We start from the raw sequence: 19,967 nt of genomic DNA on the forward strand, positions 1-19,967 counted from the left end.
AATGGTCTGACTCCGTATAAGGCAGCTTCCTAAATGCCAAGCTTCTTTGTGGTCCGTGATGCCAGCCAGAGTTGTCAGCACAATGTACTAAAAAATGACGTGAAAGCGGCAAGTCATTCTGCCACCTTTCCAGATCCTTCAGCTGGAGATGAAACCTGGTACTGATCACACCAGTGGTGGCTGGGGGATCCATGTCAACATGGCAGTGGAATCCGCTCCGGGTTTTAGTCCAAACTAAACAGTCAGGTTATCTAAGATGCTTTTTGCAGAGCCCAAACTCAGCTCTGTGTCTTTTTTTTCATTCTTCTCAAAACTGCAATCTGTCTTCAGAGGCATCTGAATCCTCAGCTGGGAGGGGAGAAAGAAAGTCTGCTATCTTCTCTGATAGTTCTTCCTATTTAGAACACCCCCCCCACAAACACACACACTACCACCAAATGGTCCTGTATCAAGAAGGAATTGTCTAACCATTTAGTTCCGATGGCAACATATCACCTTTATTTACCTAACAAAGGGAGGTTCCAGGACAGACCTGCCCAGCAGTCCTTCTGGCCCTTTGACCCTCTTCTGTCCAACCCCCCTCCCTCAAAACTTACCGTAATATTTTGTTTTTTGTGGGATACTGCTTTGTGGGCTTCTGGCATAAAAAACATAATTTGTAAATACCTAAATAAACACATGTTAGTGAATGTTCTGTGTTCCAGACGGGCCCTCAAGGGAGCCCCTAACTGCAGAGGGGCAACCTCAGGGCTATGTATTCCAGAGACAGGGAACCCCTGGCCCTCTAGATGCAGACTCCCATCAGCACAGCCAATGGCCAGAGACGACAGGAGTTGTAGTGCATCAACATCTGGAGGGCCAGAGGGCAACTAGTACATCTGAGCATTTCATTGCCATCATTTGCCATCAGAGGTGGCCAGCCCCAAGCTTCCAGTTTTAGCTTCCAGGCACGGCTTTTTAATTCGCCCCCTCCCCGGCGTGAAGCCAGGCCAGGAAGACAAAAGCACAGAGGGCCGAGAGAGACAGTTGTCCAACCAGCCTAAACATGCCCAGTTCTTTCAGTCTCTCCTCACAGGGCTTTGTTTCCAGTCCCCTGATCATCCTTGTTGCCCTCCTCTGAACCTGTTCCAGTTTGTCTGCATCCTTCTTGAAGTGCGGTGTCTGGAACTGGATGCAGCACTCAAGATGAGGCCTACCCAGTGCCAGACAGATTGATGCTAGGATCTTCTGCATGTGAAGCAGGTGTTCTGCCACTGAGCTATGTCTCGGTCTTTTGAGACCAAGGGCAGCATTAGAAATGTTCCTAAAAGCCCGGGTGAAAATCTTAAGAATTTTGTGAGGCTGGGTGGTCTGTTCTGAAGAAGGGAGGATCCAGTCCTATACTGACCTGGAACTGGGGGGGTGAGGACTGACTGTACTTTGCATATGCTCAGAGACAGCCACCTCCATTTACTGAAGGCAGGCTCCAGGGCTTGGCTCAGCCTCATCTGGCCCTAACTGCAGACAGGCAGAGAGAACTACAGGAAAAGGTTCACAAGAAATGGCGTAAGCACAAACAGAAAAGATATTTTTGATCCCAGTGTTTGTTTGTTTTTAAGGGCAGGATCTCCACATTTGAGTTGTTGCTCTCTCCTCTCCTCCTGCCACCTCCTCCGGGAGGTAAGTCAAGCAGTCAAGCGACGCGCCCCAGCTTGGCTCTCCAGAGGGAGGAGGGCGCCTGTCCAAAAAGGTGCCAGCACCAACAAAAGCAAGGAAGCTGTTTATAACCACACGTCTAGCTGGCTTGGGGACAACTCTTAATCCCAGAGCGACCATAATAACATAGCCATAGGGGAAACCGCCAGCCCCCGGAAGAAAAGGCCAAAGTGTTATCCAAACCCACACAGATGGGGCAGAAAGGGCTCTGCGGCTCCAGGTAGAAAAAAAAGAGGGCATTGCAACAGCAACAGCGGTGGTTCTGCTTGCAAACGTTGGCGAGGAGCCATTCACCACGTTGAGGTGAATGGCTTGGAGAGAGTGGAGAGAGAAAAGTTTTCCTCCCTCTCTCACAGCCCTAGAAGTCAGGGACATCCAAGGAAGCTGAATGGTGAGAGATTCAGGACAGAGACCTTGTCTGCACTAGACATTTAATGTTGCAGAGTGGCGAAATTGGGAATGGAGAGACTGAGTGAGCCTTTGGGTGTTTGAATCATTGCTAAAGATTACACCTTCCCTGTAAATTAGTCAGACAGAGACTTTATGCTTTAAAATAAGAAATAACTACTTTATTCTGGAAGTACATACTTGATAGGAAAGAGTTCTACACCTAGCTAGCTAGCTAAGTTGGACATGCAAACACTAAGCCTAGTGTTTGCCCTCATGCTTGGAGGAGAGGGAGAGACAAAGAGAATATGTCTGCTCTCCCTCTCACGAGAAAGAAGAAGGAAGGAGGAAGGAGATGTGGTCAACATCCTATGCATATCAGTCTAGCAGGAAGAGAGAGACAGCAGGAGATCAAAGGATGGGTATTAGCCTAGCAATCAGGAGGTCTCCTCTCTAGCTACCCTTTTTAACTCCATGCAGCCTCAGCCCACCAGCTGGAGTTGAACCACATTTTTCAACATTTAAAGCAGTATTATACCACTTTAAAAGTCGTGGCTTCCCCCAAATAATCATGGGAACTGGTGCTGAAGATTGTTAGGAGACCCTATTCCCTTCACAGAGATACAAATTTCTAAAGTTTCCTGGGAAGAGGGATTGATTGTTAAGCCAGTCTGAGCATTGTAGCTCTGTGCAGGGGCGCAGGGAAGCAGGGCATCTCTTAACAACTTTCCGCATATTTAACGAATGACAGTTCCCAATATTCTTTGGGGAAGCTATGACAGTTTGAAGTGGTACAATACTGCTTTAAATGTATAGTGCAGACGGGGTCAGACCAAATGGAGTATTTCTTCACACAGCTCATAGTTAATCCATGGAATTCACCTCCGCAAGAAGTCGTGAGGGCCACCAACTTGGACGGCTGTGAAACTGCATTAGACAAATTCATGGAGGAGAAGGCTATCAATGGCTACTAGCCACAATGGTTGTATACCACCTTCACTGCTGAAAGCCACTGAATACCTACTGTCAAGTCTGCCTCTGAATGCCCAGTGGCTGGGGAGGTGCAGAGAGTGCTCTTGCGCTCAGGTCCTGATTTTAGGCTTCCCAGATAGAGGCATCTGGTTGGTCACTGTGGGAACAGAATGCTGGTCTTTGGTCTGATGCAGCAGCCAGGCTCTTCTTATGGGGCAGAAGCAGCCTGACAGACCTGTAGAATTACAGGCAGACAAACATGGAGAGCAATTAGGGCTCATCTTTTAAAATAAAAATAAATTCAATTCATTTCACCTGGTCTGTGGCCCATCACAGAAGTAGGTTCCATCTGCATCAGACCAAAGGGGCCCATCTGCTCCAGCAAGCTTTTTTATTATTATTATTATTATTATTATTATTATTATTATTATTATTATTATTATTATTATTATTATTATTATTATTATTATTATTATTATAATATCCTGCCCTTCCTCCCAAAAGGAGCCCAGGGCAGCAAACAAAAATGCTAAAAGCACTCTGAAATATCTTAAAAACAACTTTAAAACGTATTAAAACAAAACATATTTTAAAAACTTTTTTTAAACAACCAGATGCCTCTAGGAAGCCCAGAAGCCCCCTCCCACTGTCTCTCCTCAGCAGTTCATATTCAGAGGGCAGATGCCTCTGGTCGTTGAGACAGCACATAGCCATCAGGACTAACAGCCACTGATGGCTGTCTTACCCTCCGTGGATATGCCTCAACCCCTTTTTAAGCTCTCCAAGTTGGTGGCCAGCTCTACATCTTATAGGAGCAAATTCCATCATTTACTTACGTCCTGGGTGAAGAAGTCCTTCCTCTTGTCTGCTCTCCTGGATCTCCCAGCATTCAGATTCATAGCATGATCTACTGAATGGCGAGAGATGGAGAAAAACTCCTCTCTGTCAATTTCAACACATCATCTATGGATTTTATACACCTCTCTCGCTGGTGCTGTTAGGCTATGGCCCAGAGTTTGCACTAAGCCCTGAATTGCCTGCCCATTTTGCTCTCTTTTTAAAAACAATGGGAGGCATTCAATGCTAGTTCTACTCAGAGTAGACCCATTGAAGATGATAGACATGACTAGCTTCGGTGATTCATTTCAATGAAGTTGTGGGCACCCTAGTGGCCTACAGCAAAGCATGACTATTGGGTCCCCTCACTGGATCGTCACCTTGCAGTGGTGAGTGGGTTTGAGTGTTCCAATGAACCCTGTGAGCGATGCGGTTGGCAGTCATGTGCTCCCAGCAGGGTCACCCATGGCGGTAAGGTCAAGGGAGAGGAACCAGACAAAGAACGATCCAAGAAAGTCCTCAATGGCAGAACAGGCAGAGGATAACAATGTGTATGTTACAACGGCTGTGAAGGCGGATGAAGGCTGCAGCAGATAAAGGACTTCCAATCGTCGTGGTACCCATGCCATTGGATCAAAGCCTTTTTCTGTCAAGATTGTGTGTTGATCATCATGCACTGATCTCCCCACTTAAAACAAATTCACGCACAGGCATCTTCCAACCAAACTATTGGGCACTCCTGGAGGGGAAACGGGTTGATCTGCCAATCAGTTCTGAAATCTCATTGAAGCTGAATTTTTTTTAAAAAAAATGCACTGAAGCTGGTTTTACTGCTACAGTAAAACAGGGATGGGTTTGACTAATGTTGCGTACCCCATTTTCAGAAGAGAGAGGTGGAGTAGCACTGGAATTGGCAGAACAAGGAGTGTGTCTACCCTGAGTCTATTCCAAGTAATACTTGGTTAAATACAACCCCTTAATGTTTTTAAATTTTTGCTTCCAGATTGGATCCTGAAAGCTGCCTTATACTGAGACAGACCACAGGTCCTTCTAGCTCAGTACTGTCCAAACCGACTGGCAGCAGCTGTCGAAAGAATTCAGACAGGGGTCTCTCCCAGCTGTGCCTAGAGATGTAGCTGGGGATTGAACTTGGCACCTTGTGCATGTGAGGAAGGCAGAGCCTCTACCACTCATCTGGGCACCTGACACAGTGGGTGGGTACTCTGTGCATCCATGGGAGTCTCTATAGAAGCCAGAGATGGGGAACCTGTTGCCCTCCAGGCCTACAGCTGCCATCATCCTCCACCATTGGCCATCCTGGCTGGGGTTGATAGAAGCTGTAGTCCAACAACATCTGCAGGGCCGCAGGTTCCCCATCTCTGATGTAGGGCCATTTAAATGGGTTTTTGGTTGCCTCGGTTTTACCACTGGGATTAGCCATAGCCTAAAACATCCCACCCAATTAGTAGAACCCCGGCGTATCTTGGGAGAGATATCTGACCACATCACCATTCAGCCAGCCTCTAATCTCTGCTCACTCAGTTCCCTAAAGCAGTGGCTCCCAAACCTTTTTCTCCCCAAGATCACTTAAAGCTTTTCCTGCCCGTTGCAGCAATTCTAACTCCACAGAATTAAAATTGCAATACAATAGAATACAATTCAATAAATAATTTAAAAAATAAAAATAAAGATACAATCCCAAATCAATATGAATATTTCATGCAATGGAACATTCTCCCATCATCAGCCACAAATCCACAGACATACAGTAGACCATCTTAATGAAGTCTGTTGGCCACAATTTGGGAACCTGCGCCCTAAAGAGTTAAGATATCTCTGTTCAGTAGCTGGGCTCAAGAGCCCAAGGCAACTACGTGGGCTGAGATATATACTGGTTCAGCATCATCCCTGACCAGAAGACATTAGGAAACTTTGACTGAAAAAGTAGATTTGTCAACAAGAATACACAGAGCTTAACATTGCAGTCCGTTAAATAAACAAATAAAATGCTGTTGCTAATTCCTAAAGCTTCTAAACTCTTAAATGTGCCCCAGCTGGTAGAATGTGAGCTTTCATACATGTTACAGAAGATCCATTCTAGGAGCCATAACTGAATCAAATCATAGAATTATAGAGTTGGAAGGGTTCTTGGGAGGTCATTTAGCCCAGCCCCCTCCTCACTTCAGGATAAAAAGGTCCCTTTCTAATTTGCTGGCAGACGGATGGCATGGATTTCAGGAAGCATGGCTTACTAGCTCCAGCTAAAGACTGGCTAGTTGGAGCCTGTTCTATTTGGCCAAAATCCCAGATTATTTTCTAGTACCATTGTGCTTTGATTAACAAATTGTGCTTTCCAGTGTGGCAATGAGATGATGTTCTGAATGTGAAGGGTTCTGAGCTCCTCTTAATGTTTAATGGACGTATTATAGGAACAAAATGAACCTGGGGAATTGGAAGCTCTGGCTGTCCAGATGTTGTTGAACTCCAGCAAGGTCAATGGTAAGGAATGATTGGAGCTGTAGTCCAACAACATCTGGAGGGCCACAGGTTTGCCATCTCTGATTTATAGGAACGTTGTGAAACTGACACAATGGCGTCCTAGATCAGGATAGTAGGCTGGTTAGGAATGGGCAAATATATCAATTTCAATAACTCTCCATTTTTTCCGCTCTTAAGTTCAACTCTCCACATTTATACATCTGTTTACAATTTTTTAAAAAGCTCCTCATGAAAATTCATCAACATTTTAGCACACTTCGTACACACAGGTTTCTCTAAAGCACACATTTTTTGCAAAGCAATCTGCACTTATAATGTAATCTTGTATGTTGTTTTCACTAACACATGCACACTTTGTCCCTAATAAAATGCATTTCTGTACACATTATTTGGCTTGAAAACTGCACTGCAAAATTTGGAGAAAAGTGTGAATTTCGAAGGAGGGTTGAGTTCCAGTTTGTATATTATTTCAGAAAGTTTGAATTGGGTAAGTTCACCTTTAAATGCAAACTGAATCGAAATTGTTCCCCAACCCTAGCTGGGGTGAAATAAAAGTCAACACTTGCTGTTAGGAAGAAACACAGGAAAGCACACTGAGTGTGTATGTATAACAAAACATCAGACCTTACAAGTGAATATGCACTTTCTGTGATTTAACACCTAGCTTTCCAACTCTCGGCGGATATTTCCCCCAGTGTTGCTGCTGAGGTGTGTTTTGAACTGTCAGTATTGTAGGACAATAATGTTATTCCTAGTTTATTTTTATCTGGGGGGGGGAAAGTGACCCTCTTGGCCTTTAAATTAGCAGAGGTCATGCTCTTGCAGAGTAAACTGGGAGGTGACCAGCTTCCCACAATTGGTAGCAGCAGAGAGGGTGAAGCAAGCCTTGAGGTGAAGAGAGGGTTGTTGCAAAAATGTCCTGTTTTCTGCCAACGAAATTTTGGGAGGCAAGAAATCCAGACAGATTGCCATTGTTCCAGCCAAGTGTTCAAGGATGTGGGGGTAGAGGGTAAATGCTTGTGAAGTCAATTGGAGCGGTCCATAACACAGAGATGCTTAAATCATAAGATCGTAATCGTAAATTCTTTGGCTGAAGGCTGAATTACCTGGTTATATTTTAAGCCTTGGTTAAGGTGTCTCACAGAATGTTAACAATGGCAGCTGTCCACACAGGAGACAGTGGATTTGCCGACGGCGGTGATTTGGTAGCAGCCTAGCATGTCTGTCTTACCCCCACCCCAAAAAAGAAGTAAAGACAAAAGTTCATGTCCTTCAAATTCAGTGTTTTTGTAAAACAGAGAGCCTTCGGGCTTAGGGCGGTATATACATTAAATAAAATAAATGAAATAAATAAATAAATAAAATGTAGCTCTCTGTTAGTACCTCTATATTACAAGTCATGGGGAAGATTTACAAGCAATCTTACACTTCAAAGTATGGAGGGGGAGGCTGAGATTGAAAGTGAGCTGCGTTTACGTCAATTACATCTTTCCAAACTAAGACCCTAAGTATCACAGGGGTAGGGCTATAGCTCAGTGGTAGAGCATCTTTGCATGCAGAAGGTCCCAGATTCAATCCCAGGTAGGTCCCAGGCAGGGAATGTTCCCTGCTGAAACCCTGGAGAACCACTGCCAATCAGTGTGGTCAATATTGAACTAGATGGACCAATGGTTTGACTTGCTATATGTCAGCACCCTATGCTTCTGTCCTGAGGCATTGCTGCTCTGCACGCAGCTAGAAGCAGAGTTAAAATGGTAGGTTCTATATGGCATTTTATCTGCTGGGTGACCTTTGGGGAGCGGGGGAGGGGGAGACACATGGGCGGGGCCAGAGGCAAAAATGTGCAGAGTGACAAATATACATCTTACCTGGTTTCTACATGCACATTCAAGAAGCGTTATTGGAATTCAAGGCAGAGATGTGAAAATTGAAGTGGACTGCCTTCCAGTAGATCCCGACTTATGGTGACCCTACGAATAGGGTTTTCATGGTAAGTCAGTATTCTGAGGGGGTTTACCATTGCCTTCCTCTGAGGCTGAGAGGCAGTGACTGGCCCAAGGTCACCCATTGAGCTTCATGGCTGTGTGGGGATTCAAACCCTGGTCTCCCAACACTCTAAGCACTATGCCACTCTGGGTCTCTAGAGATGTGAAGGCCCGGGGGGGGGAAGGGAAAATCGGGGGGGACGCACACACATTTCCTCTCCTTTCCCCAATTTTTTTAGGAAAATCCCAGAAAAATGGAGGGGATGGGAAAATGGTCCCCCCCATTTTCTGCTTCCCCCTGGGGCCTTCACATTTATTTGCATATATATATATCTCCTGCCTTTTCTCCCAGAAGGAGCCAAGGGCAGCAAACAAAAACTCCAAAAGCACTTTAAAACATCTTAAAAAACAAACGTCTACAAAACATATTAAAACAAAAGATCTTTAAAAACATATTAAAACAAACCATCTTAAAAACAGCTTTAAAAAAAACAACTTTAAAAACATCTTTAAAAGCTATTCCAGCACAGACACAGGCTGAGATAAGGCCTCTACTTAAAAGGCTTGTTGAAAGAGGAAGGTCTTCCGCAGGTGCCAAATAGATAACAGAGACGGCATTTCCAGTGCAAGGGTGCATGTTAGCCAAGCAAAAGCACTCAAAGAGGGTGCAAGCAGAGCTAGTGAGGGGTATGGCTGCAGAGGGGGTATGGCCTGGGCGGGAGAGGGCCAAGGGCCAAATAAAGAGGCCTGGGGGGCTGCATTTGGGACTTGGGCCTGAGGTTCCCCATCCCTGACTCAGGGAGGCTACATCCAGAGGTGCTGTCATCAGGGGAGGACTCTGGGCAGAAACCCAGAACCCCCATTCAGCATAATGAGCAGGAAGTGCATGGTGGGGGGAGGGGAACAGACATGACACAGCAGGGCTGGTGTTCTACATCTTGAAGCAAGGCATGTCACCATCGAAAGAGTTCCCCCTCCCCTGTAAGGCCATGAACTCCAGCATAGAAAATTGCCTAATTAGTTATATCGCTCCATTAAAATCCTGTCATAGAGCAAAAAAGAGGGCAGGAGGTATAAAAAAGAGAGAGAGAAAGTGGAAGCCAGCAGTTGCTTGTTACAATTAATTGATTTTTTAAAAAAATGCTAAAGCACACCTGTGTGTTAGCACAAGCGCCAAAAAAAAAGGAGAAGTGGGAAGCCCTGGGGTTGAAAAGTAATGGTGGGAGGGGACCGTGTTGCGGGATATGTCTTGGTGGAGATGCAGGTAGATAAAGCAGGTGGAAGCCCCACAGATCTGCTGTTTTGGTGGGTAATGGAGCGGGGGGAGATGGGATTTCCTCTCTGACACAGCTGGTCTGAGAAAGCGCATCCTTTTTGACAGGCCTGGCAGAGAGATAGCAGCGCAGCAAGGAAATGCCCAGCTAGCAAAGTACGACAGACCTGCGCAAACCAGCATTTCCCCCTTTGGACTCTTATCTTTCTAAAGATCCGGTTTAGGACAGTTTTTCAAGGGATAGAGTGCAATGGCAGCGCCAGAGCGGTTTGGCAAAGCACTGGCGCAGGGTTGGTCCTTCTTTTAAATCCCGACCCCCAGCAGGCAACTGGTTTGGCTCCTTTCCCCACCCACAAGCATCCATCCCCTAAAAAAAATGAAACGTATAGAATGACAAAAAAGAGGACCCTGAAATGAGAGAGAAAAGGAAGTATCCCTCTGGGGGGAAAGGAGGAAGACAGGGGTGCCTTTCAATTCATTGCAATACAGTTCACTGTAAGCAAGTGTAAAGGGATGCAGATTGGGGCACAAAATCTTAATTTCACTTATATGCCTATGAGGTCTGAACTGGCAGTAACTGACCAGGAATGAGACTTTGGGGTCATTGTGGATAGCTCGATGAAGATGTTGACCCAGTGCACAGCAGCTGCGAAAAAGGCAAATTCCGTGCTAGGGAACATTAGGAAAGGGATTGAAAATAAAACTGCAGATAGCGCAATGGTGTTATACAAATCTGCGGTGCAACTGCATTTGGAATACTGTGTACAGTTCTGTTCGCCTCACCTCAAAAAGGATATTGTAGAGCTGGAAAAGGTTTGGAAAAGGATAACCAGTAGACTCCTACTGCCGCCCTGGACTCCTTCTGGGAGGAAGGGCGGGATATAAATCAAATGATAAATAAATAAAAATAAACTAAAATGATCAAGGGGATGGGGGGATAAGGCAAGGTTGCGATATTTGGGGCTTTTGAGTTCAGAGAAAAGGCAAGTCAGACGTGACTTGATAGAAGTGTACAGTATAACATTTTACACAGCCTAGGGAAAGTGGATAGAGAAAAGGTTTTCTACCTCCCTCATAACACCAGAACTGGTGGGCATCCAATGAACTGAATGTTGGAAGATTCAGGACAGACAAAAGAAAGCATTTCTTCACACAGCACATAGTTAAACTATGGAACTCACTCCCACAAGAGGCAGTGATGGCCACCAACCTGAATAGCTTTAACAAGAGGATTAGACAAATTCATGGAGGATAAGGCTATCAGTGGCTACAAGCCATGATGGCTACGCTCTGCCTCCACTGTCAGAGACAGTAAGCCTCTGAGTTAGAGATGGGCCGGGGAAGGAACTGGCAATCCCACCCCATATATACGGTCTGCCTAGTAAACGTCGCAAGACGTCACCCTAAGAGTTGGAAACGACTCGCACTATAAGTGCTGTGACACCTTTACCTTTTTACCTGGTCATTTTCCCTAGACGCCTGCCCCAAACTCCTGCTGATGACATCAAGGTGTACAAGGTTATGAAAATGGAAAAGACGACAACTTTATTTTTAGTTTCTTTTCAAACTCCCCTGTGCCCAGCTGCACAAAAACTTTGAGCCCGATGCACAATTTGCATCCCCCTTCTGTAAAACGTGCTCAGCTATACAACACTGGGATTTACTCAACAATACTACTGAGGCTTTTGCAAACCACTGGGCCTTTTAATTAGCCATTTTCTGGCAGCTCCTGGCTGCAGGTGACCCATTTCACCATTCCCACCCCCACCCTCCATTTGCATTCCCTACCATCCTCATAAATTTCTTCCTTAAATCATCAAAACGCTTCCCTTCCTATGAACAGGTAGGCAACCTTTGCCAAGCTGGTAGCCTCCAGAGATCTTGGGCTACAACTCCCACCAGCCTGTCTGGGCTAATGGGAGTTGTAGTCCAAGGCGTCTGGAGGCCGGCAGCTTGGCGGAGGCTGTTAGAAACCATCAGGACTTGCAAAAGGTGGCAAAGATAAATCATAAACATGTTGAAGCATCCCGCTTGCGTAAAGCACGTAGCGGCAAGCTTTAAAATGGGCAGAATTTACAAATCCAGCAAGCTCATGTCCAAATAGTGATATCTCACTGCAATAAATAAATAAATAAATAAAAATTGAGAGCATAAAAAACCCTGCTGGATCAGGTATTCCTAATCTGGTCAGCCAGATGCCTCTGGGAAGCCCACAACTGAGGCAGGAAGGCTATAGCCCCCCTTATTTTTATGTCCCCAGCAAGCAATACTCAGACAAACCTTTTCAATACCAAAATATCAGTCTGGAGCATTTAAAAAGCAACAACACTGGCCTGTCACTTGAAACCTTATTATGAAGCATCACCTATATCAGTGTGAAAAGGTGTTTGTTCACCTTTTTAGCCTCAGAATCCACTTGGTCTTCTCTCGTCTCTCTATGTTGCTACACTGAATCAAGTAACAGAAATAAGTAAGCTTTTGAGTCACACAGAATTATCCCTATCTTGCCACATTGTGGATAGTGAAGATTCCAAGTTGCTGCTATCTGTTCTAGCACACTAAAGGGTTTTTAAAAATATGATTTAAGTTTTAATAATATTTGAGCTTTTAATGTGTGATCTTTTTTAAAAAAAATTGACACTCACCTTGAGGGTCTGTTAATGGCAGGGTAGCGATGCAAGCTATTGCTATGACTATTTGGCATTGTGAACTGAGCCATTGGATTTAACCAGGAGGACCTAGGTTCAGATCCTAAGTCAGCCAAGACTGTGTGACCTTTATGTCAGTCACCATCCCTACAGGGCTGTGAGAATAAAAGGGGGAGAATCCACGCAATGCCACACTGATGCCCCTTGAGGAAGAGTGGGATAAAAATGTAATAGCAATGAAATATTAAATTATCTGTTCTGCCTGATGAGAAGATCTGCTGAATGCAAAACCTTGCATGCTCCTATACCAATCTACATTGGCTGCACTTAACGATATTTTAAAGACTTAGATTTAAAAAAAGAAAAGAGATCTCTCTTTAGGAACCAGAAGAGGAAACGTTATCTGCTAGGAAGGCATTTATTTTATTTGCAAAGAAAGCTGCGAGAGCAAGCCAGCATCCTCCTTGCCAAACGTGTCCACCCTATCACGGGCTCTCTTTATTAATCACCCGAGAGGTTTGGTTTTCCTGTAGCAAGCTGGACTTTTCAGGGTAGCAAAGGAGATAAGTAGCTTCCTTCACTGGCATTTCCTTAGAGAGTAACTGCTAATGAAACAAGAATTTTAAGAACATCAGATGGGTCTGTAGGGAAGAGAAGCCAAAGCTGGCCTCAGGGAAGGCTCTGCTAGGTTAAGTACAAGAAGGCCCTTGCAGGGAGCTTGTAATGCCTAGGAATGGGTGAGCATTTCAATTCCGTTTGCATTTCAAGCTGAATCGATCGAGTTCGCAATTTCCACAACACTATGAGAACCGAAACATAGCCATCCTTCAAAATTCTCACTTATTTGCAGTGCAGTTTGCCAACCAAACAATGTTTACAAAAATGCATATATATTATTTATTTATTTATTAAATTTATATCCCGCCCTTCCTCCCTGTAGGAGCCCAGGGTGGCAAACAAAAACTCTAAAAACTGTCTAAAACATCTTTAAGAACAGGCTTTAAAATATACAAAAGCAAACATCTTTAAAAACATATTAAAACAAAACGCCTTAAAAACATATTTTAAAAAACAACTTTAAAATCATCTTAAAAGGCAATTCCAACCCAGATGCAGACTGGGATAAAGTCTCTACTTAAAAGGCTTATGGAAAGAGGGAAAGTGTGCATAAAAATGAATATATGAGAGAAAATGACGTGAAAAAATGCATTATATGATGAGACATAGCTTGCAAAACTCTGTACGTTAGTCAAAACTGCCTGCAAAGATGTGTTTGTTAGGAGAAGCAACATGGCCAAGAAACCCTAAAAAGTGGGCTGTGGCCATACAGCTTTGTCCCTCTCGATGCCTCCAGCTTGCAACTCATAGAATCATAGAATAGTAGAGTTGGAAGGGGCCTATAAGGTCATAAAGAATCCAATGCAGGAATCCAAATAGAGCATTTGCCTGAAGCTGCCAACGTCAGAGGTGCCCATTGAGAGGAAGTTCTGCAATGCTAGTTTGGATTAAGGGTAGGATGAGTTAGACCAATATTTATTTATTATTTGATTTATATCCCGCCCTTCCTCCCAGCAGGAGCCCAGGGCAGCAAACAAAAGCACTAAAAACACTTTAAAACGTCATAAAAACAGACTTTAAAATACAGTAAAGCAAAACATCTTTAAAAACATTGTTTTTAAAAGTTTTCAAAACATCTTTTTTTTAAAAAAGGTTAAAAACATGTTTTTTTAAAAAAGGTTTAAAAACATATTAAAAAGCGGTTCCAACGCAAGACTGGCATAAGGTCTCTGCTTAAAAGGCTTGTTGAAAGAGGAAGGTCTTCAGTATGTGCCCAAAAGATAACAGAGATGGCACCTGTCTAATATTTAAGGGTAGGGAGTTCCATAGGGTAGGTGCTGCCACACTGAAGGTCTGCTTCCTATGTTGTGCAGAATGGACCTCCTGATAAGACAGCATCTGCAGGAGGCCCTCACCTGCAGAGCGCAGTGATCAACTGGGTATATAAGGGGTAAGCAGAGCTTGGAAGTAACTAGTTAGAAGTAACGAATTACTTGTAATTTATTACTTTTTTCAGTAACGAGTGGGTAACTTCATTACATTTTGCTGGTAATAGAATGAGTAGTAATTTAATTACTTTTGAGGAGTAATTGTAATGTTTCCAGCATTACTTTTGGGCATTACTTGTGGGGAGGGAAGCAGGGGAAGTCTTCTGCTTCTCTGATTTGTGGATAAAAATCATGTGCTTCAAATTGGACTTCTGTGCAGCGTCGCTCTTCCCTCATGCTCTATGGGTGCTTAGGAGGCGACGAGGGAGGAGGTGGAGAACGAGACGGGGTGAAGAAAACAATTGTTTAAACATGGACAGGAGTGGAGGGAGAAAAGAGCCGGAGAGCAAGGAGGCAACATCTCTTTGAGCATCTGGTTCTTTTGAGACATAACAGAAATGTATTGTAAAAGCAGCATTTCAAGTGTAAAATTTGATTTCAAGTGAATTATATGTTTGTTGGTGTATCATCATTGCTGGGGGTGGGGTGGGGGAATGTGAGATTCTGTTATGCCATTCTGTTAATCTTACGGATAAAAAAAATTATTCTACTACCCTCTCTGTGTGTATGCTTATTTTTAATTTTGCTTTAGGCTACTTAGATGTGCAGCAGCCAAGGCCAGCACATTGCAGGCAATTTTATTTAAAAAAAGTAACAAAAATGTAATTGTAGTGATTACTTTTGAGTAAAAGAAAAGTAATCAGTTACTTTCAGAGCAATTGTAATTCTAACGGTAATTACTACTTTTCTGGGCCATGTATCTGTAACAGTAATTTATTACTTTGTAAAAGTAATCTTCCAAGCTCTGCCCTTGGGTTACCTTGCAAATTAAAAATAAGATGGGGTATAGATATTATTTAGCTATAAATTTTGTAAATTAGATTTTTCAATTTAAAGAATTGACTGAGCATCAGGAAAAACTTCCTAACTGTTAGAGCGGTACGATAGTGGAGTCAATGACCTCAGGAGGTGGTGGGCTCTCCAGCACTGGAGGCATTCAAGAGGCAGCTGGACAGCCACCCTTCAGGGATGCTTTAATCTGGATTCTTGCATTGAGCAGGGGGTTGGACTTGATGGCCTTCTAGGCCCCTTCTGACTCTACTGTTCTGTGATTCTATGTAATTGTATTATGCCCAAGAACCACGCATTAAGTGATCAGTGGTAGTATTTATAATTTCCTTTCTTTTTATTTTGACACTTCAGTAATTTGCTTTTGTATTTTGGTTTGTCAGTTGAAAATATTTACCGAAAGGTCTGTCACAGGAGCTCAAAACTGAATTAGTTTTGTGCAAACATTGTGCAAACATTGTGCAAACAACAATTTTAATCTGGCAGCTGAGATTGCAATCCTATGTACATTTACCTGAGAGTAAGTCCCATTGAACTCCATGGGGCTCTCTTCTGAGTAGACGTGTACAGGAGTGCACTATATGTAATGCTGGTGGAGGTGATGATGCTGATCCTTGTATTATGAACGTTGGTGAACCCTTGGTTGTGCTTTTTTAATACCAGAGTCCACCAGCTTGGTTAACCTTGCCGCTTGCTCTCTACAGCTACCCTTTGCTCCTGAACTATTTCTGGTTGTTCCTTCCAGCCAATCTCCTCGTGGAGTCAGAATATCCCTTTGTTGTTTGGGGACAGCATGCCAAGGGTATAATAGTAAATGCTGAAGCACAGGAGCTCATCATGAGAGTCTCTCCTTAGTTATGCCCTTGGCACCTTGGGCCCTGTATTGGAAGAAACGAAGGGTATGTCTGACAGGTAAATAAATCAAATATGATTTCTGACTAGGGTCAACTTATAAAACACACTGATCTTCAACAAAAAGATATTCTGTCAGCTGGAATGCACATTAAAATTAATTTAATTATAAATGGAAACAATATTGCAAAAGTGCAATTATTTAAATTGCTAGTGTGAAGTACAGGAACCCCATCAAAGAAAAAGAAAGATGTATCCAGCCTCTGTAAAATCGTTTTCCTCATTCTCTATCATCTTCTGTGCTAATCAGTCACAAACCAACTTGAAAGCCTCATTATCACCTCATTCACTTGGAGAGCAAGTGAGCATGTCATCACTCCTCCTCTGAAAAAAGACACAGGGCTATGGTCCCGCTCCATTACACCACTGGGGCACTCCTTCTACAAGCAGGGTGCTAGCGTTGAGAAGGCCCTGTCTCTCTTTCTCACATACTGTCCTTACCTCTAAAGACGGGGTCAGCCTCAAAAGCACCTCTATCGCAGCTCTCGAGGACCTAGCATGTTTCCGTGAGACGGGGCACTCCTTCCAATAGATGGCTTTAAAAATAAATAAATCATGGATGAACAAATAGCTAAGTTGAATCTCCATGGACTGGGGTAGTCTATCATTGTACAGAAAGTTAATAACTCCTGGGTACAAACTAGGGAAGGACATTGCTTCTATGTCCCTGCCTGTGGCCTCTAACCAACTGCTTTTTATAAAGTGAATGCTGGATTAGATGGGCCTTTGGTCTGATCATACATTGTTATGTTCATTTACACTGTGCCGGGGAATCTAGGAATTCATGACGGGATGCTTTGGAGTAACACACATGTCTTCCTCAGACTGGAAGTTCTGGGAACTGAAAAAAATGTAGGCTCAAAGAATGTGGTTTACCACAACCTGACAGACTTATTTCCCCCCCTTCCTATTTCTGCATTTGTTTTAACTGGAAGGGAAATGCCTACATGTTTTCTCCCCTGAACACAGAGTCAGGAGAAGAGTTCAGTGTCACTCAAAACCTTCCAGCATTTTAAACATTAATTGTCAGGAAAAGCCTTGCTTGGATTTAGCAGTTAATAAGGGCTTAGCAGATATGTTCATTTGAGGCACAAATTCCTGCTAAAACAACTTTATTCTGCTTTACTCTGGATTGTTGGCCTGACATGCAAGAAGTCTGGGGTGGGGGTGGGGAATAGTTCAGATTCCTAAGTATCAAGAAGCAGGAATGAATAAACAGTTCTGTCCACAAGCGCCATCATCTTATTTCCCAGTGAGGAGAAGCAGAAGGTGAAGCTGCCGCCGTCTACCAGGTCAGACCATCTGTCCATCCAGCGTGGCACTCTCTCTTCCATCATTCCCCAATCTGGTGCCCTCTGGAGGTGGTCAGACGGCAACTCCCATCAGCCCCAGCCAGCACTGGAGGGCACACCAGACTGGGGAAGGCTCACCTACTCTGGCTGGCAGTAGCGCTCCTGTTCACTTGCTGCTACATCATTCTTTCTAACAGGAAATGCTAGGAATCGAACCTGGGACTTTCTGCATATAAAGCAGATGTTTTGCCACTGCGAGCTTCTTCTTTTTCTGGGTCCTGCATATTGATAAACCCAGAAACAGGGCCAGTCTTGAGCACCAGCCTGCCCTGGGCCCGTGGTGCCCACCCACGGATCCCACCTACCTCATCCCACATTGTGTCATGTGAATGACATGCGCACGTAGCACGCATGCCTGCCATCAACCAAGATGGTAGCAGGGGCATCAGCCCCTTAGGGAAGCCCCTGCTGCGGTCTTAGGTGATGGCAGGCATACACGCACAGCTCACACGGCATTCTCAGGAACGGGAGAGATAGGTGGAGTGTGTGGGTGGGCTTATTGAAGTCCTCACTATCTGTATTGGGGGTGTCTGGGAGTTCCCTCTCCACAATCCAACACTGCTGCGGATCACACAACAGGAACGCTACCCTCCCACCCTAAGGAGGGCCCCCTCTGCGCCGCAGGGGCCCTCAGCCAGGGCCCGACCTGCCCTCCCTCTGGTATCAACCCTGCCCAGAAGCCTCATCTTGGCCTTCCACATGATCCATGGTCTTATCTGTGGCTGTCATGTTCCTTAGGACAGGAAGGATGCTCAGACAACAGAATGAAACCCTGAAGCAGCAGACATGCCGCGAACAGTATTTCAAGGGCCAGGAATGCCATGTTCTGCAGCTACATGATGGCACTGTGTCAGTGTAGACAGAGGAAGAGAAGGGGTGTCAGTGGGAGAGAGGGAGAGAGGAAGGGAGAGAAAACGGGTGTCAGAGAAGAGGGGAGGAGAGAACAGGTGGCAGAAAGAGATAGACAAGGGGGTGTATGGTGGGAAAGAGAGAGAAGGGGCGGCATTAAGAGAGAGAAATGAAAAAAGAGGGAAAGGGCTGTCTTTCTCGAGAGAGAGGTGGCAGAAAGAGGGGGGACGCAGTGGCCCCACTTACTTCTGGCTGCTGCCTCATGTAACGCCAGGTGAAGCTCTGCCCACTGCTGGCATCTGGCCCTTGAAAGAAAGAAAAGGTTCCTACCTCTGCTTCAAGGTGTCCGGAGAGGCTGTCATTTTGCTGCAGGAACAACAAAAAAAGCCCTTCAGATGCCTGCTTAGTCAGGGCAGGGGGGTGGGGTGGGGTGGAGTGGAGTGGGGAGAGAGAGCATGTCTGTGCTGGCTTCGTGTGGGTCTGGGGCAGGAGCACAGTCTCTTTGCCTGTCCCAGTAATTTGCCAGACAAGATCAAGGAAAATAAGAGAAAGACCTTTGTCAGTGTGTAGCAAGTGTTAGGTCCAGTGATATATATATTTTTGGCGTGCAATTTCATGCAGGATTTAAAAAGAAAAAATAATTGTAGAATGCAGAATAAGCCCTTGGATGTTGCAAATTTATGCTGGGGGGTCATATTAAAAAGCTTAATTTCATGCCCAGACGATGCCTAAGACGGTTGGTCCTAGCACCTGAAAATGGATTTTGGTTCCCAGGAATTTGAAATATTTTTGTCTGTTGAAAGTGCCTCTGACGGTTTTTTTTTAAATTGCTTCCATCGTTTCTCTTTGGAATTCTCCTCTGGGTAAATGTGGTGATGGAGGAGGGAGAGGAATCTGCCCATTCCCTTGGAGGTGGGGAGGGCAACGTTAGGGGGAAATTGAAGATTAGATGGAGGGAGAGGAAAATACCCTGGGGGCAAACCTTCCAATCTGGAGGGGAGAAAGGAGTGGGGGGTGGCGGTAACTGTTTGGCAAAGAGGCCAAGATCTCCACTGAGTTTGCTGTCAGGTTGAAAGAAAACCTCTCTTGCGAGAGGATGAGTCAGAATACAGCAGGAGATTTGGGGGACCTGTGGCCCTCCAGATGGTGGACTCCAGCTGCCATCAGCCCCCATCGGCGTGGTCAGTGGCCCGGGATGATGGGAGAGAGTCCAGCAACATCTGGAGGGCCTCTGCTTGCCTATGCCTGGAACAGGCCCGAATGTCACACCAGCCGCCACGACATGTCAAACCTAAACCATTGGACCTCGCCCAGGAGCAAGTGAGTAAGGAGAGGCTTTCTCCAACACGCTGCCAAGCAGCTGCCGCTCTGACGAGAAATGCGCGGGGATTGTCTGCTGTTGCTGCCATCCCCAAGTCTGTGGGGCCCAGAGAGCGGCACATTGTTGTGCTAGATGACTTGCCTTCCAGAACTCTCAGGTTCAGGTAGGAGTGGGGAAGGGCCCTGTCTGAAAGCCTGGAGAGTGGCATGGAAAACCCTGCAGAACAGCTGCCCACACGCCCAGGCTTAATTTAGAACCCCTTCAGAGCACCACTTGCCTCGCAGCGGAAACCTCTGGCTTCCTCTGTGTCCCAGGGTTGTGCCTGGAATAAGCGCTCAGCGAT

This window comes from Rhineura floridana, chromosome 20, assembly GCF_030035675.1.
Source record: "Rhineura floridana isolate rRhiFlo1 chromosome 20, rRhiFlo1.hap2, whole genome shotgun sequence".
NCBI lineage: Eukaryota > Metazoa > Chordata > Lepidosauria > Squamata > Rhineuridae > Rhineura > Rhineura floridana.